Source organism: Octopus bimaculoides, chromosome 3 (assembly GCF_046866305.1).
Source record: "Octopus bimaculoides isolate indiv1 chromosome 3, ASM4686630v1, whole genome shotgun sequence".
Lineage (NCBI taxonomy): Eukaryota > Metazoa > Mollusca > Cephalopoda > Octopoda > Octopodidae > Octopus > Octopus bimaculoides.
Window position 1 is genome coordinate 84,705,153 of NC_142930.1, and position 20,771 is coordinate 84,725,923.

Genomic DNA, 20,771 nt, shown 5'->3' on the forward strand with positions numbered 1-20,771 from the left:
ATACATCAACACATCTCCGTTCAAGCATCTCTACAATCCCACTGTGCCTACATTGATAGTGCCAACTCTAAAATCTAGGAAAGGAATGTGGGAAAAAGCATGGGGAGGGGAGATGTTATTTAGTGCCTGAAAAGAAGAAGGTTTTCGTGTTCATTTGATAGACATGCTACACCTGTTCTCACTTTCAACCTGTCATCATTCAAACATTCAAGCATGTTAAGATTGTTGCCCCTACTGGTGTGGTAAGTATAAGTATTATGGACATTGTAAAATTGTAAATTTAAGCATTACTGGTGTTGCAGATACAAGTAAGTAAATCAGTAAAGATAGATAAAGGAGAATATGAATATCAAAATGCCAACGTTAGCTAAATTAGTTGCATTTGTCCCAGGAGAGAGAGAGAGAGAGAGAGAGAGAGAGGAAATTGCAGGTATGATAGAGGATACCACCAGTGAGGGAGGGGGTTTCCGGTGAGAGAAGAGAGGAACGCGCACGCACACAGACAAGAACAAGCACGCACACATGCATGCACACACACACACACGGAACAAGCACACGTGTACAGCCCATTAGCTTTCTCTTTCCACTTCGATATGTCCATGGAAATTGCTGAGTAGTTTGTTGACAAATTTCAAGTCAAAATGAATCACAAAAACAGAACCTTGATTAGGAATATAATTTATGGGGAAGTTATCTTAAATAAGTGCAAATATTGTACAATGTATATACAAAGTTTACAGAATATGAAAAAAGAATATTTTAAAAATAAATGCTTTTAGTAAAACAATATCAAATGATTAGGGATGGAGTGGGACACAATAAGATTTACTGTTTGACTTTAAGAAAAAAAATTATTTTGGTACAAATGTTCAGTACCTTACAAAAACTAAATCAGCTAAGCAAATGACCTTTTCTAAATGCATTAAAAGTATTATAACATAACCTGAATGCTATTTCAGAAAATTATCTCCATTCTCTTTGAGAATATAAAAGACAAATTTAGCCAGGGCGAAATGAATAAGATAAGGTAAATTTGCCCCTTCAATTCTCCAGAATTACATTTGAGAAAAGACACATACACATCAATATCCATTCTTAGAAATCAGAAATGCAACAAAAATTTATAATATCTAAGTCAAATGAAAGAGGATCTTCAAAAAATGGCACATGATATGAAATTAACAAAACTCGTCTAAATCTAAAACAACTCAACAGAAAATATTCTCCATAGCTTCTTCACAATATATTAATCATGTAGTTGAAGAGAAAAAATTGAAATTAGTCATTACTCATTTTGCCCCAGTTCAGACATTTTTTTTTTTAAACTGAAAATGATCAAATTAGACATTGTAGAAAAAAAATTGACTTGGAAACCTAAGGTAAAAAAAATATTGATTGTTAAACATCAAAAATTATCCAGATATTTTATTTGCAACCTCAACTATAATCGGGTCAAAGTTGAAAAATTTCTTGAAAATATGTACCTGTCACCTACCTATGTTTCAAGCTTTCAACCTCAAAAAAAAAAAAAAAAAAAACTATGCTGATCAATTTTAACTCCCAAAGATGATGCAATATTTGCAATGTTTAAAACAAGTAGGGAGAAAATAACAAGAAATCAGAAATTATTCATTACAAATTTACCCCGCCTCCATTTATTAAACTTAGTTGAGAACCAATTAAAAAGCGTCTACCATCTATTTTTCTGGAAATGAAAATGTTGGTAAATTTATTAGCTTTCAAAATACAGCAATTTAAACGGAATATTTTAAAAAGTAGCATTTTAAATGGGCAAACTATTTCAAAGCGACGGGTATCAAGGCAGTTTATTTTAGTTTTAAGCTACAGAATAAAAATGCCCATTAGAAATATCACTAAAGTAACATGAAAGAAATCTTGTTTTGGTGGAATTTTGGATCAGGACGCCTACTTAAGTTGGATTTTCAGCGGGCAGCTTTGTATGAAAAAAACTTTTAGAAATCTATGACTTTTTACCCCACCGCCCCTCACCATCCCCCTCCAGATCGATTTTGGCTAATTTTTTTTTGTACTACGAACTTGAAAACCAAGAGAGAAGTCTTTAACGGGGGAAAAAAAAAAAAAAAAAAAAAAAAAAAAGCTTTCAAAATATTTTCGGACGAAAAGGTGTGATTCAAAGGACCACTCTGACATGTATTGATGTTTTTCTGTTTTTCTCCCCATGAACAGATTTATGCTATCAAAAGAAAAAAAATTTTTTATTTATGATTCTTTTTCAACCCCTCCATTCCCCACCCCCACTTATTTCTGTTAATAATTTTAAAACAGCTGAGAGCCTGAGGTCATTGCTAGAATTTATCCACCGACTTAAAAAAGGTATGTAAAAGATAATTCATTTTAAGAGCATACTTTTTTTGTTAGTAATGTTTTTTTTCTTACATACACTCACACACACACATGGCCTCACTTAATGCGGGGAAGGGGGTATTTTTGTTGATGTTGTTGCTCACATCCCAGCAATGTGTTTATGGGGAGAAAAATATCGAAAAATATCAATACATGTCAGTGACAAACAAACGAGGAAGGTGGTCGTGGGATGTGCTAGAAACAACAGCTAAATTTCCCTTAAATCACTCACCTTTACGCCTGAAAATATTTTCAATTTTTTTTTATTTTTTGTTACCGTAAAGGCTTTCTCCTACGGTTTTTAAGTGCTTAGTACAGAAAAAAAAAATGGGACAAAAACGGTCCGGAGGTGGGGGGGGGGGGTAAAATAAAATAAATTTTCAAAAATGTTTTTCATAAAAAAGCTGCCTCCGCCACATCATTTTCAGGAGCGAAAGGAATAAAAAATTGAAAAAATCCCAGTCGAAACGGAGAAAATCTAGCTTACGTGGGCGTCCTGATCCGAAACTCCGCCAGTATTTTTTAATTAAAATTCTTAATATTGTAGCGAGGACTGTATTTGAAATTATACAACACAGCAAGGCTTTTGTTTTATTCTATGCAGATAAGAGGCGATGAGTACATGAGATTACACTGGCACAGTACATCATTGGCACTTCATTTTTATTGACTGTAGTTGATTGAGAAGCTAAGCTAACCTTGGTGAGATTTGAAATTAAAAAGTAAAGCGTAGCTGAATGCCTGATGGCATTTTTATCCGTTGGCCAACTTATTCTGTCAAACCTTATTTACTGTTATTAATATTAAAAGGGTACCAACAAAGTTCTAATAATGCCGTTTAACATTTTAAATGATGAAATCAGCAGTGTATAGTCATGCGTTGTCCTGAATATACAAAATTCTGTCTGAATTGGGGATTAAACAACAGAAGACAATTTCTGTTGCGTCTAAGGAGAGTCATTATGCCAATATTATTGAAACACTGCCGAGGTCAACTTTGCCTTTCATCCTTTTGGGGTCGATGAAATAAGTACCAGTTACGCACTGAGGTCAATGAAATAAGTACCAGTTACGCACTGGGGTCGATGAAATAAGTATCAGTTACACACTGGGGTCAATGTAATCGACTAGCCCCTTCCCCGCAAAATTTCAAGGCCTTGTGCCTAGAGTAGAAATAATAATTTTCGCTATAAATTATCAAGACAACCATAACATATTTTGATTTAATAAACACGAACATAGTTAATAACTCCGGTGTTTTATGGGCATAACTACAGGGTTTTACACACCAGACTTTCGGAGGTCATAACTTTCAGAAAAATGAATATTTTTTAATGAAATTTTCTATGCATATAGTATTTACTATGTAGAATCCGAATATACAAACATTTCCGGTGAAAGTGTTTTGGAATGGGGGTGGGGGACAATTTTCGGAAATTCCAACAGAGTCCACTTAAATTCTTCTTAACTTCCAGGAAAATTAATATTTTTTCGTGAAATTTTCTACAAACCTGTAGTTATGCCGTTTTATGTATAGAATTTACAATAAAAAAAAAATTATGGTCCAGATGGACTATATGTAATCTGAACCTTTCCCCCCCTTGTTTTATTATTTTTTTTTTACGGAATCCCACGTTTTAGGCTATGGAGATTCCGATTCTGAAAAAAGATTTTCAAAAATCTCAATTTCAAAATTTCGATTCCCCACCCCCCACCGGTTTTTATATAGATCCACAGGGTAAACCTAACCCTAACTCAAACCCTAACCCTAACCGTAACCCTAACCCTGACCCTAAACCTAACCCTAACACTAGTTTTGTGAGATTTGCTGTTATTTCTAGCATGTAAATAGCCTGCTTGGTGGGGGGGGGGGGGAATTGAAATTTTTCAGAATTTTTTTTTCAGAATCGGAATCTCCATAGCCTAAAACATGGGATTCCGTAAAAAAAATTAATAAATAAGGGGGGGGGAAGGTTCAGATTACATATAGTCCATCTCTACCAAAATTATTTTCAACAATAACAAATATATCCAACTCACCTCCTTTCCACTCAAACCGTCTCAAACACTTTTGTCGCTCAGTTTTGAAATTTGAATGAAGCGCCTCAATAATAGTAATCGCTTATTGGAGAGTTCCAACACATGAAGGGAGATAAATTTGTTTATTATCCATTTTAAAGTGACAGTTGCTGGCTCAAGTTTATTTTTCTTTTATATATTTCGAAGTTATGTATGTTTGACGAAGGATTTGATTTGAGATCATGTGTTGAAACTGAAATATATAACACAGTGGGAATGAAATTTCAACCATTAACGCGGAGATGTCGGACATGCACCCCATCCCTTTCGTTTTTTTTTTGGTAGGGGATAAGTTAAGGACGATTTGGCTGCTATTTCTAGCAGGCCGAGCGACAGTGTAGAAACTCCTCTGTTCACGTGATATTAATTTTTGCTCTTTTTTTTATTAGAAAAATAAATTATTTAAGCTTGGCTGCTTTACGTGAACTTAGTTTGATATCTTAGTGTTTTGAGGATTATCAACTTTGTGTTTACGTTAAAAAATAATATTAGTATTAATGTGATATAATACAGCCATGGACCTTTTCTGTTTGGCTGCCTATTTTCAATCTTTTTCATTTCCTTTAGTTCAAAGTCTCCCTTTTCCATTCCTCTAAATAGAGCAGTTACCTCTGCCACTCCTCAAATCCCTCCAACTACCAATGAGGGCAGGAATATGTCCTATATCGAAGACATGTATCTGACTTCATCGCTCTCCGAAATTAATGTCTTCAGTGACTGCAACAGTCATAACACTTCTTGGTTCTTGCATGCCAGACTGTGTCTAGTATGTGGATCTTCTGGGGTGGACCGTCTGTCTATAGGCTCCATCTGTCTTTTGTCTTTTGGATTGGAGGTTTCCTGTCAGCATCATCTCTGCGTGTGGTGATGGAGCTCTCTTTGACTCATACTGTATTTCCCACACTTTCCCTCCTAAACATCAACGATGTCACCACCAACAACGCCTAATCCTAGCAGATGATACCTTCATTCTAATCTTCCCCATCTACATGCAACCCAGACTCCCGACACCAAATTTGCACTTCCTCTATGAACAGACGCCTATTGTGGATCTCCAATTTACTATTTTGTCGCGTGGACCCACTATTTTTTCACTTTTACTTACTGTTCTCTTTTCCGTCATTTTTGAGTGTGTGTGTGAGTGTGTTTTTTGTTGGCTTTTAGCATTCGTTGTTTTCTTTACATGACTTGCTGCTCCTCTCTGTCCCTCATTTACCTTTTACCGATGAATTGTAGTGCACCTGAGCACTGTATATCAGCTGTTCATCAACCTTTTTTTTGCCCGGATCAGCAGATCACTCGCATAATAAACCACAATAAAGTACATAATATATCATTTAAAATTATTATAATGAAGAAATATCCTGCGGACTACGATAGTCAATAAAACATAAATAAAATCTAAAAGTTTCTTCTTTCTACCAAATGCTTCCCAACTTGGTGGTTGGGGATCTCAAGATTTGTGACAATGAAAAACAACTCTATTTTGTAAATACTTTAGTTATTCCCCCTTGAATTTAAATTTGCCTTCGTTATTTTTTATAACACGTATTTATTAAAAGCGAGATAATCGCTTTTGATAAAATCTAATAGAAATTTATTTTGTAGAAAATTATATCATTTTCATAATAATAACTTATATGCTTTTATTAACGTGACTAAATTTTCTTCGCTTTCTTTAAAGTATTATCAAAATTAGGGTGACAAGATTAGGGCCCACAGTTTGTTGAAAAATTGCATAAGAGTTCCGCCACAGATAAACTTACGAATCACTCGTTTAAATCATAAATTTATACAAACGAAAAATCTGAAGGAAAATATATCAAATTCCCGGTCCAATTCCAGTGGTGTAGAAGTATTACGCTATGCCTCAAGACGCGACACTTCGGACACCTTATGTTACTGATGGTAAATAATGAAATAACAAACGTTTTTATTACATTTTAGTCACAAGAGTGGACAGGACCTATAGTTTTTAAATCTTGTTTTCAGACATCCTTCTATTTTTTTAGTTCCAGACCAGTTCTGATCTAACTGGGCCCCACCTGCGAGGGCATGCGCTGTTTATCTTGATATGAGATCACCATGTCGCGCACATATGGTTGTGATGCATGTGCCTGGCGTACCCTTATCAGACAGGTAGTCATTATGGGTATAATGGGCTTTGTATATTTTACTTCAGTGTCACTTTGATGGCATGCACTGCTCTCTCACTCAATAATAATGAAAATAATGGTTTCAAATTTTGCCACAAGAGCAGCAATTTTGGGGAAGGGGTTAAGTCGAATGCATCGACTCCAGTGTACATCTGGTACTTATTTTGTATATCTGGTACTTATTCTATCGACCCTGAAAGAATGAATGGCAAAGTTGACCTTGGCAGAATTTGAACTTAGAACGTACTGGCAGACGAAATAATGCTAAGCATTTTTCCCAGCATGCTAACGATACTGCCAGCTTGCCACCTTAATAATAATAATAATAATCATCATCATCATCGTCGTTTAACGTCCACTTTCCATGCTAGCATGGGTTGGACTATTTGACTGAGGACTGGTGAAACCAGATGGCTACACCAGGCTCCAATCAGATTTGGCAGAGTTTCTACAGCTGAATGCCCTTCCTAACGCCAACCACTCAGAGTGTAGTGGGTGCTTTTACGTGCCACCTGCACGAAGGCCAGTCAGATGGTACTGGCAACGGCAACGCTCAAAATGGTGTATTTTATGTGCCACCCGCACAAGAGCCAGTCCAGGGGTACTGGCAACGATCTCGCTCGAAAGTCCTTACACATGCTGCGGGCACAAGTGCCAGAAAGGCGACGCTGGGCACAGGTGCCATCACAATTTCGCTTTCGCTTGCTTCATAATAATAATGATAATAATGATAATAATAAAAGATAAAAAACAACAGCAGCTGCAACAGTATCAACAACACAGGAAGCAACTACAGCCTGCCAACCAACCCATCCCACTCAGATCCTGTGGGTAGAGAACATAGCCTAGCTAGTGACAAAAACAACAACGATAAAAACACTTACTGTGGCTTCAGAAGTAGGGACAAATGTAACTATCTTGGTTTTCATATGCTGAGCCTGTCCACTAAAGAAGATTACAAGGGTGCAATGGACTCTTTGAGAAGTCATCCAGCATGATAAAGAGAGTAGTTACATCGCTTTCAAATCACACCTAACATCTCAGAGGAAGGATACATCACATAGTGTAATTCTGTATGCGGCTGTCCATGTGAGTAGCACAGGGAATTTTGTGCCACTCCTGCCCTGTGTAACCCCTGTATTTGTGGGAGGCCTGCGGCAAGTTACACAGGGCAAACCTGGCATCTTAAAGCCTTGGCTGGTAACCAAATTATTCTCAAATAACAAGAGGCAGTTTTTTAAAAGCTTAGGCAGAGATACAGAAGATAACATTCCTTCTGAAGCAGAAGAAACCCGCCAATTTTGGAATAACAACTGGGGGCAAGAAGTTTCCCACAACCATGATGCTGAATGAATTCATTCTGCCTGAGAAATAATTTACCTGCAGGCAGAATGAATTCATTCAGCATTATGGTTGTGGGAAACTTCTTGCCCCCAGATGTTATTCCAAAATTGGTGGATTTCTTCTGCTTCAGGAGGAATGTTATCTTCTGTATCTCTGCCTGTGAGATTCAAACTCCATTGCTTGGAATCTCCACAACAGGACCAGTATATGTATAACTACGGAAGATATAACTGCAGAGGTATTAAGACTGCCAAACTGGAAAGCAACAGGACCAGATGGAATTCAAGGCGACTGGCTCAAGTGGTTTAAGTCAACACACAAGCAAACTGCGTTGCAATTAGTCAACTGCCTACAGAGTGGTGCAGTTCTGGAATGGATTGTAAAGGGAAAGACAACATTGTTGATGAACGATTGGTCAAAGGGCAATGAGGTTGGTAATTACTGACCCATGACTTGTCTTAACTTTTTATGGAAAGTGTTAACAGGCATCTTTGCAGGGAAAATATATACATTTCTTGTGGAACACAATCTACAGAATTTGGTATCTCAAAGTGTGTGGTGCTCACTTTAAAATGGGGGAAAAGAGTGGATTGTAGGGGCATAGAATTGCTAAATGGAGAGTGAATAGAAGACTTGGATGATGATGGTTACAAGTACTTTGGGAAATATCTTGCACAGAGAATTGAAGACTCGGATGATGATGGTAACAAGTACCTGGACAATATCTTGCACAGAGAAATGAAAGACAAGGTCATCACTGCATATTTGAAGCATCTCAAACTTCTCTTGAAGTCAAAACTCAACTCAAGTAACCTTGTGACTGCCATCAACATATGGGCTGTTGTTGTAGCCTGCTATAGTGCACTCATCTTGAAATGGACATGAGTGGAGATTAACCAACTCGATCACACTACCCGAAAGACAATGATAATACATGGTGCCCTCCACCCTAAGGCGAATGTACACAGGCTCTACATGAAGAAGTGTAAAGAGGGATGTGGGCTGATTAGTGTATGGGAGTATATTAACGGTGAAAGAAGAAACATGGCAGAATAGTTGGTATGCTGCTAATGCAGAAGGATTTAGCAACATTGGAATTGAGAGTGCTAATGAATTCTGATCAGGAATAGCCAACAAGAGAGAAGAAACTCTACTTCACATGAAATTACATAGTCAGTTCCACCATGAAACTAACAAATTTAAAAATCAGGAAGCATCATGGAGGTGGCTCAGCAAAGATGACCTAAAAAAGAAGACTGGAAGCTTAATCATTGCTGCCCAGGATCAGGTATTGAACACCAATTCAGTGAAAAGGGATATATATCACACAAGTGCAATGAACTTCTGCAGAATGTATGGGAAAAGGGTCCAAAGCGTGACTCACATTGTTAGTGCTTGTGAAAGTCTTGCACAGAAAGAGCACAAGTGCAGACATTTCAAGGTTGCCCAAAACCTTCACTGGCTACTATGCAACATGAGGTAATGAGTGCTTGGTACCAACATACACCAAAAAAGGTAATGGTCAAAAAGGGAAAGGCAAAAATCCACTGAGACTTTGACTTCCAGACAGACAAGGCTGGATATAGTAATCTTTAGGAGGGATAAACAAGAAAGCCTAACAATCGACATGGCAGTGCCAGGAGATCAGCATACTATCATGAAAGAAAGAGAAAAGATTGATAAATATGGAAACCTGAGAATTGATATAACCAAGATGTGGCCACTACAAGAGTGAAACATAAAGGCTGTCCCTGTTGTCATCGAAGCATTGGGTTCAATATTACCCAACCTGAAGAAACATCTGGAAACTTTAGAAGTGTCCTACAATCTAGGTGTATTGCAAAAATTGGCTTTTTCTACTATAGGCACAAGGCCTGAAATTTAGGAGTAGGGGATATTCTATTACATTGACTCCAGTATCTGAGTGATTCTTATTCTATCAACCCTGAAAGGATGAAAGTATTAGAACCACAAAAAATTGTTCTCATGGGTATTGTTCACATTCTAAGTAAAAAACTGTCAACCTGAAAATATCTGATTCTCTTAAAATTCTTTCAAAGTCAAAATATAACAAATTTAACAGAATCTTTGTTCTTAGCATGTAGTCCCAACAATATATCACTGCCAATCATAGCTAACACCCATATTAAACCATCCTACTTGCTCTTACTTGAAGTTTTTGGGTGAATCTTGGAATGGTTCATATAAAACAAAGCAACAACAACAAGATGATAATAATAATAATGGTTTTTAAATTTTCCCACAAGGGCAGCAATTTTGGGGTAGGGGATGAGTCGATTATATTGATCTCGGTGTTCAACTGGTACTTATTTTAGTGACCCCAAAAGGATGAAAGGTAATGTTGGCGGAATTTGAACCCAGAACATAGCAACGGGTGAAATACCACTAGGCATTTTGTCCGATGTGCTAAGCCTTTAGGAGGGACAAGCAAAAGTGCCTAATAATTTACATGGCAGTGGCAAGAGATCAACATATTATTATGAAAGAAAGAGAAATGGTCAACAAATATAGAGACCCAGAAACTGGGATTGCCAAAATGTGGCAGCTGTGAGAGTCAAACATAAAGATTGTTCCTGTTGTCATCAGAGCATTGGGTTCAATACCCCACCAACATGAAGAAACATCTTGACACTTTAGAAATACTCTACAACCTTGGTGTGTTGTGAAAATTGGCTTTACTTGGAACTGCATGCATACTGAGTAAAGTACTGTCTGTCTGAGGTCCTTGTTGTGACTTGACAGAAAGTAGAAATCCTTGGTACACACAATATCTTCAATCAACAACATCACAATACTGGATACGTGTGACATCTTCAATAATAATAATAATAATAATAATGATAATAATAATAATGATAATCATAATAAGTAATAAGAAGAGTGTGATATGATTTGTAACAAATGGAGATTGAATCTGTTTATTGAACTGAACAATATTTCAACAATATGTCTGTCTTCCTTGGGTTTAAAATGAAAAATGAAAATACACAGAAATACAGAAATTCAAAATATGAACAGGAATATCTTGCATTCCTTTTTAGACAAAGTAGCATCATTAGGTTTTGCTTTTTCATAACTAGTAACAAGGAAAAAGAAGAAAAAAGAAAGAGAACATTCAGTCAACAACAACAACAACAATCATTTAACACCTGTTTTGCATTCTGGTATGGGTCAGATGGTTTGACAGGAGCTGGCTAGCCAGAAGACTGCACCAGGCTTCATTGTATGTTTTGGCACAGTTTTTATGGCTGGATGCCCTTCCTAATACTAGGCACTTCACAGGGTAGCCTGGGTACTTTTTATGTAGCACTGGTGGGGTCACCAAGTAATTCGCAAGACAAAGAGATGTAATTTGGTTTATTAGGGGAGGGTATGTGAAAAATGCTTTGTTGTTACATGTGTGTGGAACACACAGCACTTCCAGAACTCAGTTTCACTGAAGTAAGCAGATCGTCTCAAGAACTTCATATTGTCAGACATCTCAGTCCATTGTCATCTCCTCCATGAGGCCCAACATCCTGAGATCAATCCTCACTACCACATCCCATTTCCTCCTAGGTCTCCCTCTTCCATGAGTGCCATCCACTTTAAGTGATTAGCACTTCTTTATACAGCTATCTTCATTCATATGCAACACATGTCCAAACCAATGTAGTCTTCTCGCTTGCATGCTGCATTTGATTCCTCTTATGCCCAACTTTTCTCTCAGCACATTTGCACTTAGTTGTACATGCACACTGATTCTGCACATCCAATGGAGCATACTAGCTTCATTCCTCTCTAGCCTATGCATGTCTTCTGCATTCAGGGCCCATATCTCACTACAGTACTCAGGTGCACTACATGGTGGAGAATGGTAAAAGAAGGGACAGATAGTAGGAATTAGTCATACAAATGAAGATGGGCAGCAATGACAGCCAAAAGTACTAGTACAATACACAAAATAAACACAAAAAAGACAGAAAAGGGAACAGTAAAAGAGCCATAAAGAGATAAGGGTGCATAGATACATCAGGAGAAATGTTGGCAAATTTCAGAAAGCATGAAAATTTTGGAAGGATACAATGTTCTTCCATACTTCAACCATTTTGAGCATGAAAAATTTTTTCCAATAGTCGTGGGCACTGCAGTTTTTTCATTATTATTTTATTTTATAAGCATATCCACAAATGGTAAAGGTACTGAATTCAAAAAGGCAGCCAAAGTTTTTGAAAGGATGGTGGCTAATCTTGTGGCCTTCTACTAAGTCAGCTGCTTGATGTGGAAACTTCATTGTGTCAAGGTCCAAAAAAGCAGGGCATTCAAGATATGGTAATGGCTGAAGGAGGATATTTGTATGGTTGCAAGTTTCAGGACAGCTTCCAGTGGATCAGGAATGGGCAACCTTTCTTGAGTAGAGGACTGCATGAGATTTGGTGCATCATAAGGTTGGCTACACTACTAAAAAATTCAAGGTAATTTTTTTGTGAAGATACCTCAGCCAATTTCGTTACAGAAGACCATATGCATAAGCATATGGCTTAGAAATGGGGAAAAAATGGATTTATTTTTCTTTTTGCAAAAAAGATATTTTTTCTATAATTAAAAACATTAAAGTCTTGATATATTATCACCAGTGACAGTGTGATTAACATATGCTGCTGCTATGATACATTATGGAATAAATAAAAGAAAAATATGAACATTTGAAAAATCAATGTATTAAATATGAATATCTGTCTGATCCATATATTGAAGGAAAATATTGAATATTTTCATAATCCAGAGAGCTCTTACCCCTGCTGGCGACAAAGGGACTCTCACTCAGAGTAAAAGGCAGACTGTATGACGCATGCGTACAAACAGCCATGCTACATGGCAGTGAAACATGGGCTGTAACTGCTGAGGACATACGTAAGCTCGCAAGGAATGAAGCCAGTATGCTCCGTTGGATGTGTAATGTCAATGTGAATACCCGTCAGAGTGTAAGTATCTTGAGAGAAAAGCTGAACATTAGAAGCATCAGTTGTGGTGTGCAAGAGAGACGATTGCGCTGGTATGGACATGTGGTGAGAATGGATGAGGATAGCTGTGTGAAAAAGTGCCACACCCTAACAGTTGAGGGAACCCGTGGAAGAGGTAGGCCCAGGAAGACCTGGGCTGAGGTGGTGAGGCAAGACCTTCGTACATTGGGCCTCACCGAGGCGATGACTACTGACCGAGACCTTTGGAAATGTGCTGTGCGTGAGAAGACCCGGCAAGCCAAGTAAGATCGTTGCCAGTGCCCCTGGACTGGTTCTTGTGCGGGTGGCACATGAGATGCACCATTTTGAGCGTGGCCGTTGCCAGTACCACCTGACTGGCTCCCGTAGGATTTTCGAGCGAGATCGTTGCCAGTGCTCCTGGACTGGCTTGTGCGGGTGGCACATAAAAGACACCATTTCGAGCGTGGCCGTTTTCGTGCGGGTGACACGTAAAAGCACCCACTACACTCTCTGAGTGGTTGGCGTTAGGAAGGGCATCCAGCTGTAGAAACTCTGCCAAATTAGACTGGAGCCTGGTGTTGCCATCCGGTTTCACCAGTCCTCAGTCAAATCGTCCAACCCATGCTAGTATGGAAAGCGGACGTTAAACGATGATGATGATATGATGATGCATCAAGATTTTACTATGACTATATTTTTTCATTGGTGCAAATTTATCAATCAGATCATTTCATTGATCACTGTTAAATTGAGAGATAATGTTAATATAAAAATGTACATAAAATGTAGTAAGACTTGTTTCTAATTTATTCATTTAGCTATACAAAAAAAAAAAATGTTTCCTCTCCAGCAACAGTAAAGTTTTGTCAATTCTACCTGACAACATGTCTTGTTACAGTTGCAAGTGTGAAAGCAGAAATTGAATGTTATATCAATAGATTTTATTCATTGATGTAGTTCTCTGAGTAGAGATGCCAATTTAAAGTGTTTGAAAATTGGAAGGTTGCAAATTGACTCTGAGACATGTTGAAAATTAAATGGATGACTGGTGATAATGGACATTTTTATTTTTCTGAGTGGTGTACCCACAATGCAATGGGCATTAACAAGTAAGTTAAGTTAGCCAGATATTTAATGGTTATTCCTTTTCAACTCAAACTTCTCCAAACTGCTTTGAATGAGAGAGAGTGAGAAAACAAGTGAAAACAAAATGAAAGAAGCACATTTTTAATAAACATCATTTCTTTCATGAAATTAGGCATGACATTCAGAAAACCAAACATGCTGCAATTTGCCTGTGATTGCAGTCAGTCGATACTCTGGACAAGATGGTGGTTCCAGACTGGAGATGCAAACTGTAAGCGTGGATGTACCATAGTCGCATATATCTTTAAGTAGATAGCTGGTGAGTGACTGATAAAGGTCTCACTGAGTGATGCTGAGACACCTTCAGACTTTTTGACAACATTAGAAATGTGGTTTGTCTAACACAGATTATTGTTAACAATAATGCCTATATCATTATAGGCAAACATTATTGTTAACAATAACCCGTGGCCTATGCCAGTGGTGAAACCAGCCTACTTTTGCATACCTTTCTGTCGTTAGACACTAAACTTTGCTTGCAAAGACTAGTTGTGAAATCACAATCAAAATCAAATTCGCTGATGTGGCCAATGACAGCACCGCCTGACTGGCCCTGTGTCAGTGGAATGTTAAAGCACCATCCGAGTGTGATCGTTGTCAGGGCTGCTGACTAGCTCCTGTGCCGGTGGCACATAAAAAGCACCATTCGAGTGTGATCATTACCAGCGTCACCAGTGTGATCGTTACCAGCATCGCGTCGCCAGTGTGATCATTACCAGCGTCGCCTTACTGGCACTTGTGCTGGTGGCACGAGAAAAACAACATTTGAGCGAGGTTGTTGCCAGTGCTGCTGGACTGGCTCCTGTGCAGGTGGCACATAAAAAACACCATTTGAGCATGGCCATTGCCAGTACTGCCTTACTGGCCCTCGTGCTCGTGGCACGTAAAAGCACCCACTACACTCTTGGAGTGGTTAGCTTTAGGAAAGGCATCCAGCTGTAGAAACTCTGCCAGATGAGATTGGAGCCTGGTGCAGCCATCTGGCTCGCCAGTCCTCAGTCAAACCGTCCAACTCATGCCAGCATGGAAGGCAGACGTTAAACGATGATGATGGGGATGATGATGAATGCCCATATCATTCTCCAGTCCAGCATACATTTTAAAATTGGTGTTGTAGAGAGAGTTGTCAAATTCTGAGTTTTTTCACTCAAAATATATAAATATATAGACAACTTGAGTTCTCAATAAGTAATCATTTGCTGTCTTGTGTCTAAGTCAAATTGTAGAAATAAGCTATATTTCATAGGATCTGATCTTTTTATCTTAAGATACAACTTGATGTCATCTGCATATTTTAATACAATAACATTCTTCACATTGACAGCTATTTCATTAAAGTATGCAACAAATAACTGGGAACCAAGAACAGATCTCTGCAGGGTACAAGATGTCATTACATAAGATTGAGAATGTTGCCGTTGTACTTAATACTTCTTTATGACTAAGAATGAAGGACTTCAATCAGTCAGAAAGATTAGCCTTATGCCCATTGCAGAGAGCTTCACCATAAGTTATTTGTGTGATCTAGATTGGAAGGCTTTGGTGAAGTCAAAAAAGTGAACATCCACCCATGAGCTGCAATCTGTGATTTAGGTGATGAGTTCAAGAGATTTGATTAGTCGGTCATGGCAGTTGGAATTAGGGATAAATCCAAATTGGAAGGGTTGAATAAAATTATGTGAGTTTTAGAGTGTCTCTCTTACACAGGATTCCATCAATTTGGTGATACAGCTAGTAAGACCAACTGGACAGTAATTGACAGGTGATATGTTGTTGGAATAACACTGACAATTTTTCACTGTTCTGAGGTAATGCAGTTGTTAGGGCAGAATCAAGAAAGTAGTGAAAACTGTTGCTGTAAAAAGAGCTCATCACATCCGAGAAGCAGATAAGTAACACCATCAAGGCCAGAGGAGGCACAATTGTGCATGTACTTCAGGTAGCACCACAGCAGTGCAGGAGTAAATTCAACTGTTGTTATGGAATTTAATGTCAGTAATGGTGAAGATGGTTTATCTAAATTTTCAACAGTAAAACCACCAGCATAGCATTTGGCAATAGTTCTGCAAACTCTTTGGGATCATTAATAATCTAACACTTGTGAGGATTGCAAAGAGAACTGAGTGAAATGTGAGGCCTGTGTTTTGAACAGACACATTTCTAGAACACTTTACTATTTGGGTTGGTTGCTATGCATTGTTCAAATTTAAGTATTGCCTTTTTAGTTACCTGCATGATATGGTTGGACACACTGTTGTGCCTTCTATTATTCTCTGTTCTGTGTAACTTGAATTTGCACTCAGCATCTCTCATCCTTTCACAGCAAGGTGGACAGCAACAGTCTCCTATATTACACTTTCAGAGTTTCTAACATGTTGACACAGTACTGATGCTTTGCATGTGACTGAGATTGAATTAAGAATGTTCTGAAGGATAGTATTGACATCTTCGGAATCATAAAATGCAAGCCAATTTGGAGTTCTATCTAGCTTTGTTCCAGTGAAAGCAAACAGTTTGGAGGTGATGTTGGCTTTTCAGTCTGCTCACTGTGGTGTGTGCATACGAGTAGATGTAATCGCCTTATCTCGGTTTTCATTTCGTCGACTGCGAGTCTGTCTTGCGGTATCCAATCCTTGAAGCTTGCCCCGACCCAAAGAACACCAGGAATAGCAGCTGCTTCTCCCAAACCTAGACCGTCACTAGACACGTCTTGTCCTGTCCGCGACCCCGTTCGAAAGGGCACGAATCCCGATCGAGGCTCCCTCTGCTCTTTTTCCTCTTCCAGTCAACTCGCCCTTCCGGTCAGCCTCCCCAGACACTGACGTCATACCACACGCCACCCTGATCTTAAAAATCACGTTCACCCCTACTCCAATTCGAAGTCCGCCATCTAACCGGGCGGGCGCCTTACACGTCGAGATCTTCTCAAGCCAGGTGGTTCATTTCCTGCGCAGGTCCAGCACGTGACGCGGCATTCCATCCACAGATACATTGTTTCTGGAATTGACCGCTGTCACTGTTCCCCTGCCCCATTGTGATGTGCAGCGTGCCTTCGGCGGCTTGACCCAAGCTTCCTCCCCTACTTTCACGCCGGGGGGTCCCTTCTCTTCCTCGCAGAACTCTGGCGTCTTACTGGGATGCCTCCATTCATATTTGAACACCGCTCTGTGCGGCACAGACTCTTCCGCTTGTCCGGATCGGGGAGACATGTTGTACCAGTAGACCGCTTCCAGGGGCGAAATGTGCCCCCTTTCAGCCATGGCCTTGATCGTCCAATGGTGCCTCTCAACGATTCCGTTGCCACTCGGCCTATACTCCTCTCTAAATAATCGTCGCACCTTCCACCGGTCAAGCATCTCTCCCAACGCTTCCGAACGAAACGCCGCTCCGTTGTCCATTAGCAGTTCTTCCACGGGACCCCTCTCCAAGAATATCCCGTTCAGAATGCGGGCAATCTCATCGGCAATGCCTGTCCTCAGCTCCCTCCAAATGGCCAGCTGGCCCGGCCCGCAGTCGACCATGCTGAGATACATTTCCTGACGGTAGTGCATCACATCCACAGCCAGTCTCCTCCAGTTGTGCTCTACTGAGAGGTTCCCCTGCTCATGCCCACCCAGGGCGGGGTCAATGGACTGGCATCTGTCACATTTCGCGACCACTTTCTTGACGTTTCTCCTAGTGACGTCAGCATCAATCATTTTCGCCAGATACAGGGTCCTATCCACCCCCAAGTGGTGCATAGCATGTAGCTCCTTCAGTTCGGAGTCACCCAGCCGACACGCTGCCGCTATCCCTTTCCTTGCTCCCTCCGGTTCCTCCAGCCACGCCCTTTTCACCCTGGTCAGTGCGTCCGCCCTGTTTCTTTCCGAAGGCATGAAAACCACGTTCAGCTTCAGTCCGAACTCGGTGATCAGCTCTCCCAGAACTTCTAGGCGGCACCTTTCATCCGGACTCTCTTCTCGCTGGTAATTACTGTTCCTACCCAGCCGACCACGGTGGCTGAACCCGTCCGGATCTCGATCGAGCACAGCCCCCATCTCAGGGCCAAGTTCACCCCTTTCAGCACCGCATCTAGTTCGGCGACATTGATGTGGTTGAAGTCGTCCGCTTTCCGTAGCCAAGCCGCATCCTCCACCTCAGCACCTTCGATCTCCAACACAACCCCTATCGCTATACTGCTAGCATCACACCAAACCGTCCCGGACTCCGTCTTGGGCACATACCAGTTTCCTCTGACTGGGTCTTCCGCTCTCGTTCTCTCCAGGATTTCCCGCATCATCGCCACCGTCGCCTCTCCCACCATGTCACTCCAACTCTTCCCCTCTGCTCGTCTCTTGGTGTAACTGCATGCAATGCGCAACCAACCAGCGATCGGATAGTGTCCGATCAACTTCCCACAAACCGAGAACAACTCTCTCCTGCTGACTCTGGAACTCAGCTCTGGGATCTCGTTTCCTCTCTGGAACACCAGCTCGCCCGATCTGTCTTTTTGTAGCTTCAGCCCCAGCGCAGCTCCTCCCACCATTGACTCAGGCGGCTTTGCAATCAGCCCGAACCTCTCCAAGTGTCTCACTAACTCGGTGGCTGGCACTACAGTCTCGTCAACCAAAATGTCGTTGATGTAGGAACTGGTGGCCTTCCTTATCCTCTCCTCTTTCCCTAGGATGGACTTGAGCACCATTGCCATAATTTTCGGAGCGGAATTCAGCCCGAAACCCAGCCTGGTTAAACAGTACGTCCGGCCCTTGTACCGCACCAGCTGGTATCGCCACAGCTTGTCACTCACACGGATCTGCAAATATGCCGACTTCAAGTCGACGATCGTCGCTGCCCCGGTCGACTGTCTCCACACACGTAACATCTCACTGCAAACGTCCGTTGCCTTGCCTCCCGTGTGGCACGATATATGGTCGTTCAGCTCCCTAAAGTCCAGCACTGGTCTGACTTTTCCTTTCGTCGGCTGCACCACTGCCATCAGAGGCAGCACTCCACTCACCACCTCCTCTTTCCACGGGACAAGGACTCCTTCCTCGATCCATCTCTCTACCTCCTCGTCGAACTCGACACCTGCGTGACCTTTCAACGTATGCTGGTAGCAGCTCACCCTGTTCTTCAGTAGTGGGGACTCGTCGTTCCATCACCACTCTATCGTCCACCTCCGACCATCAAACGCCGCCTGAAAATCTTTGTCTTCGATGGTGTAAGCGGTGCTGTCCCCGACGGGGCTCTGCTCTCCCTGGCGGTCCCGACTCATGGCGCACGATGCCCCCATGCTTCCGAACGTGACCTCATCTCCTGCAATCCTAACACCACCAAGACGGTTGATGGCGTCTATCCCCAACACGACATCAATCCCGTCTATCACATAGTCGATCACGATCACCCGTAGCCTCAGTGCCGCGCTCGGTAACGCTATCTCCAGACTGGAGCTGCCCCTGCAACGGATCTCTCTACCGTCGACCGCCTGGACGCTACTCGTCCCATCCCATTTCTTCGCCACCCTTGGCGTCACGAGGGTAGTCGTGCAACCCGTGTCCACGAGGGCCTTGAACTTCTTCCCCTCGGCCTCGACTTCGACCACAGGCTGCGCCTCCACAAGCGCCTCTACTTGGTTGCGGGGAAAGTTTGAGAGGCAGCAACTTCCCCACGGTCGTTTCCCTGGTCGCAATCACGGGCGATGTGCCCAGTCTTCCTGCATCGATAGCAGACGGGCCCCGATTCGGCGCATTCCCTCGCCATGTGCGGCCCCTGACATTTGAAACACTGGCCCGAGAACGGCCGCTGCCGTTGCTCGGTAGGCTTCCTCACGCCTTTCTCAGGCTGTCGTCTGTCGGAATGCGCCTCCGTTGCCGCCATCGCTATCGGCTTCCGTCCGACGTGCTGTGTCAACATGCGAGCTTGTGCTACTAGCTCGCTGAGCGCCATCTTTCTCCCGCCATTGATGGACCGAAATAGCTTGTGGTGTGTGCGTACGAGTAGATGTAATCGCCTTACCTCGGTTTTCCTTTCGTCGACTGCGAGTCTGTCTTGCGGTATCCAATCCCTGAAGCTTGCCCTGACCCAAAGAACACCAGGAATAGTAGCTGCTTCTCCCAAACCTAGACCGTCACTAGACACGTCTTGTCCTGTCCGCGACCCCGTTCGAAAGGGCACGAATCCCGATCGAGGCTCCCTCTGCCCTTTTTCCTCTTCCGGTCAACTCGCCCTTCCGGTCAACTCGCCCTTCCGGTCAGCCTCCCCAGACACTGACGTCATACCACACTCACAAGAGACAGATTAGCAATAGTAATGAGAGAGATTTGACAGCTATTTATACTAGGTCAAGCAACCACATAGTGACTTTGTTAATCTAGTTGGCGTTCAGTTTGAATTTCTACACATTGATACCTTTAAGTTGTCTGAAAACGAATTTTGAGGATTACAAAGTAAGCTTGAGTGAAATGTTTGATAGAGGATTGAGGGTGAGACATAGTAGAGACGATAGGTGGAAAAAAATGATTTGAATTAGAGAAACATGTGTAGGCTTGGTACATAGTTTGAGGCGTGTGGTAGTGTACAAGTCATTGTTGTGTATCTGATAATAGCCTTGTTTTGAAATGTGATCTTGAACGTTTGTGTGCTGCAAGTAGCTCACCCATACCAGATACATTTTGTGTGAGGCACAAGTTTGTTTTGT

General features: G+C 41.3%; 1 protein-coding gene across 1 annotated transcript in view; it reads right to left on the reverse strand.

The window, feature by feature from the left end:
• LOC106872998 (uncharacterized) overlaps positions 1-5,931 on the reverse strand; it is a 28,223-nt gene extending 22,292 nt beyond the window's left edge. Inside the window, exon 1 of the mRNA XM_014920197.3 lies at positions 4,426-5,931. The gene's annotated coding sequence lies outside the window, so the exon portion shown is untranslated. The remainder of the gene's footprint in view (positions 1-4,425) is intronic.
• Between the last annotated feature and the right edge of the window lie 14,840 nt (positions 5,932-20,771).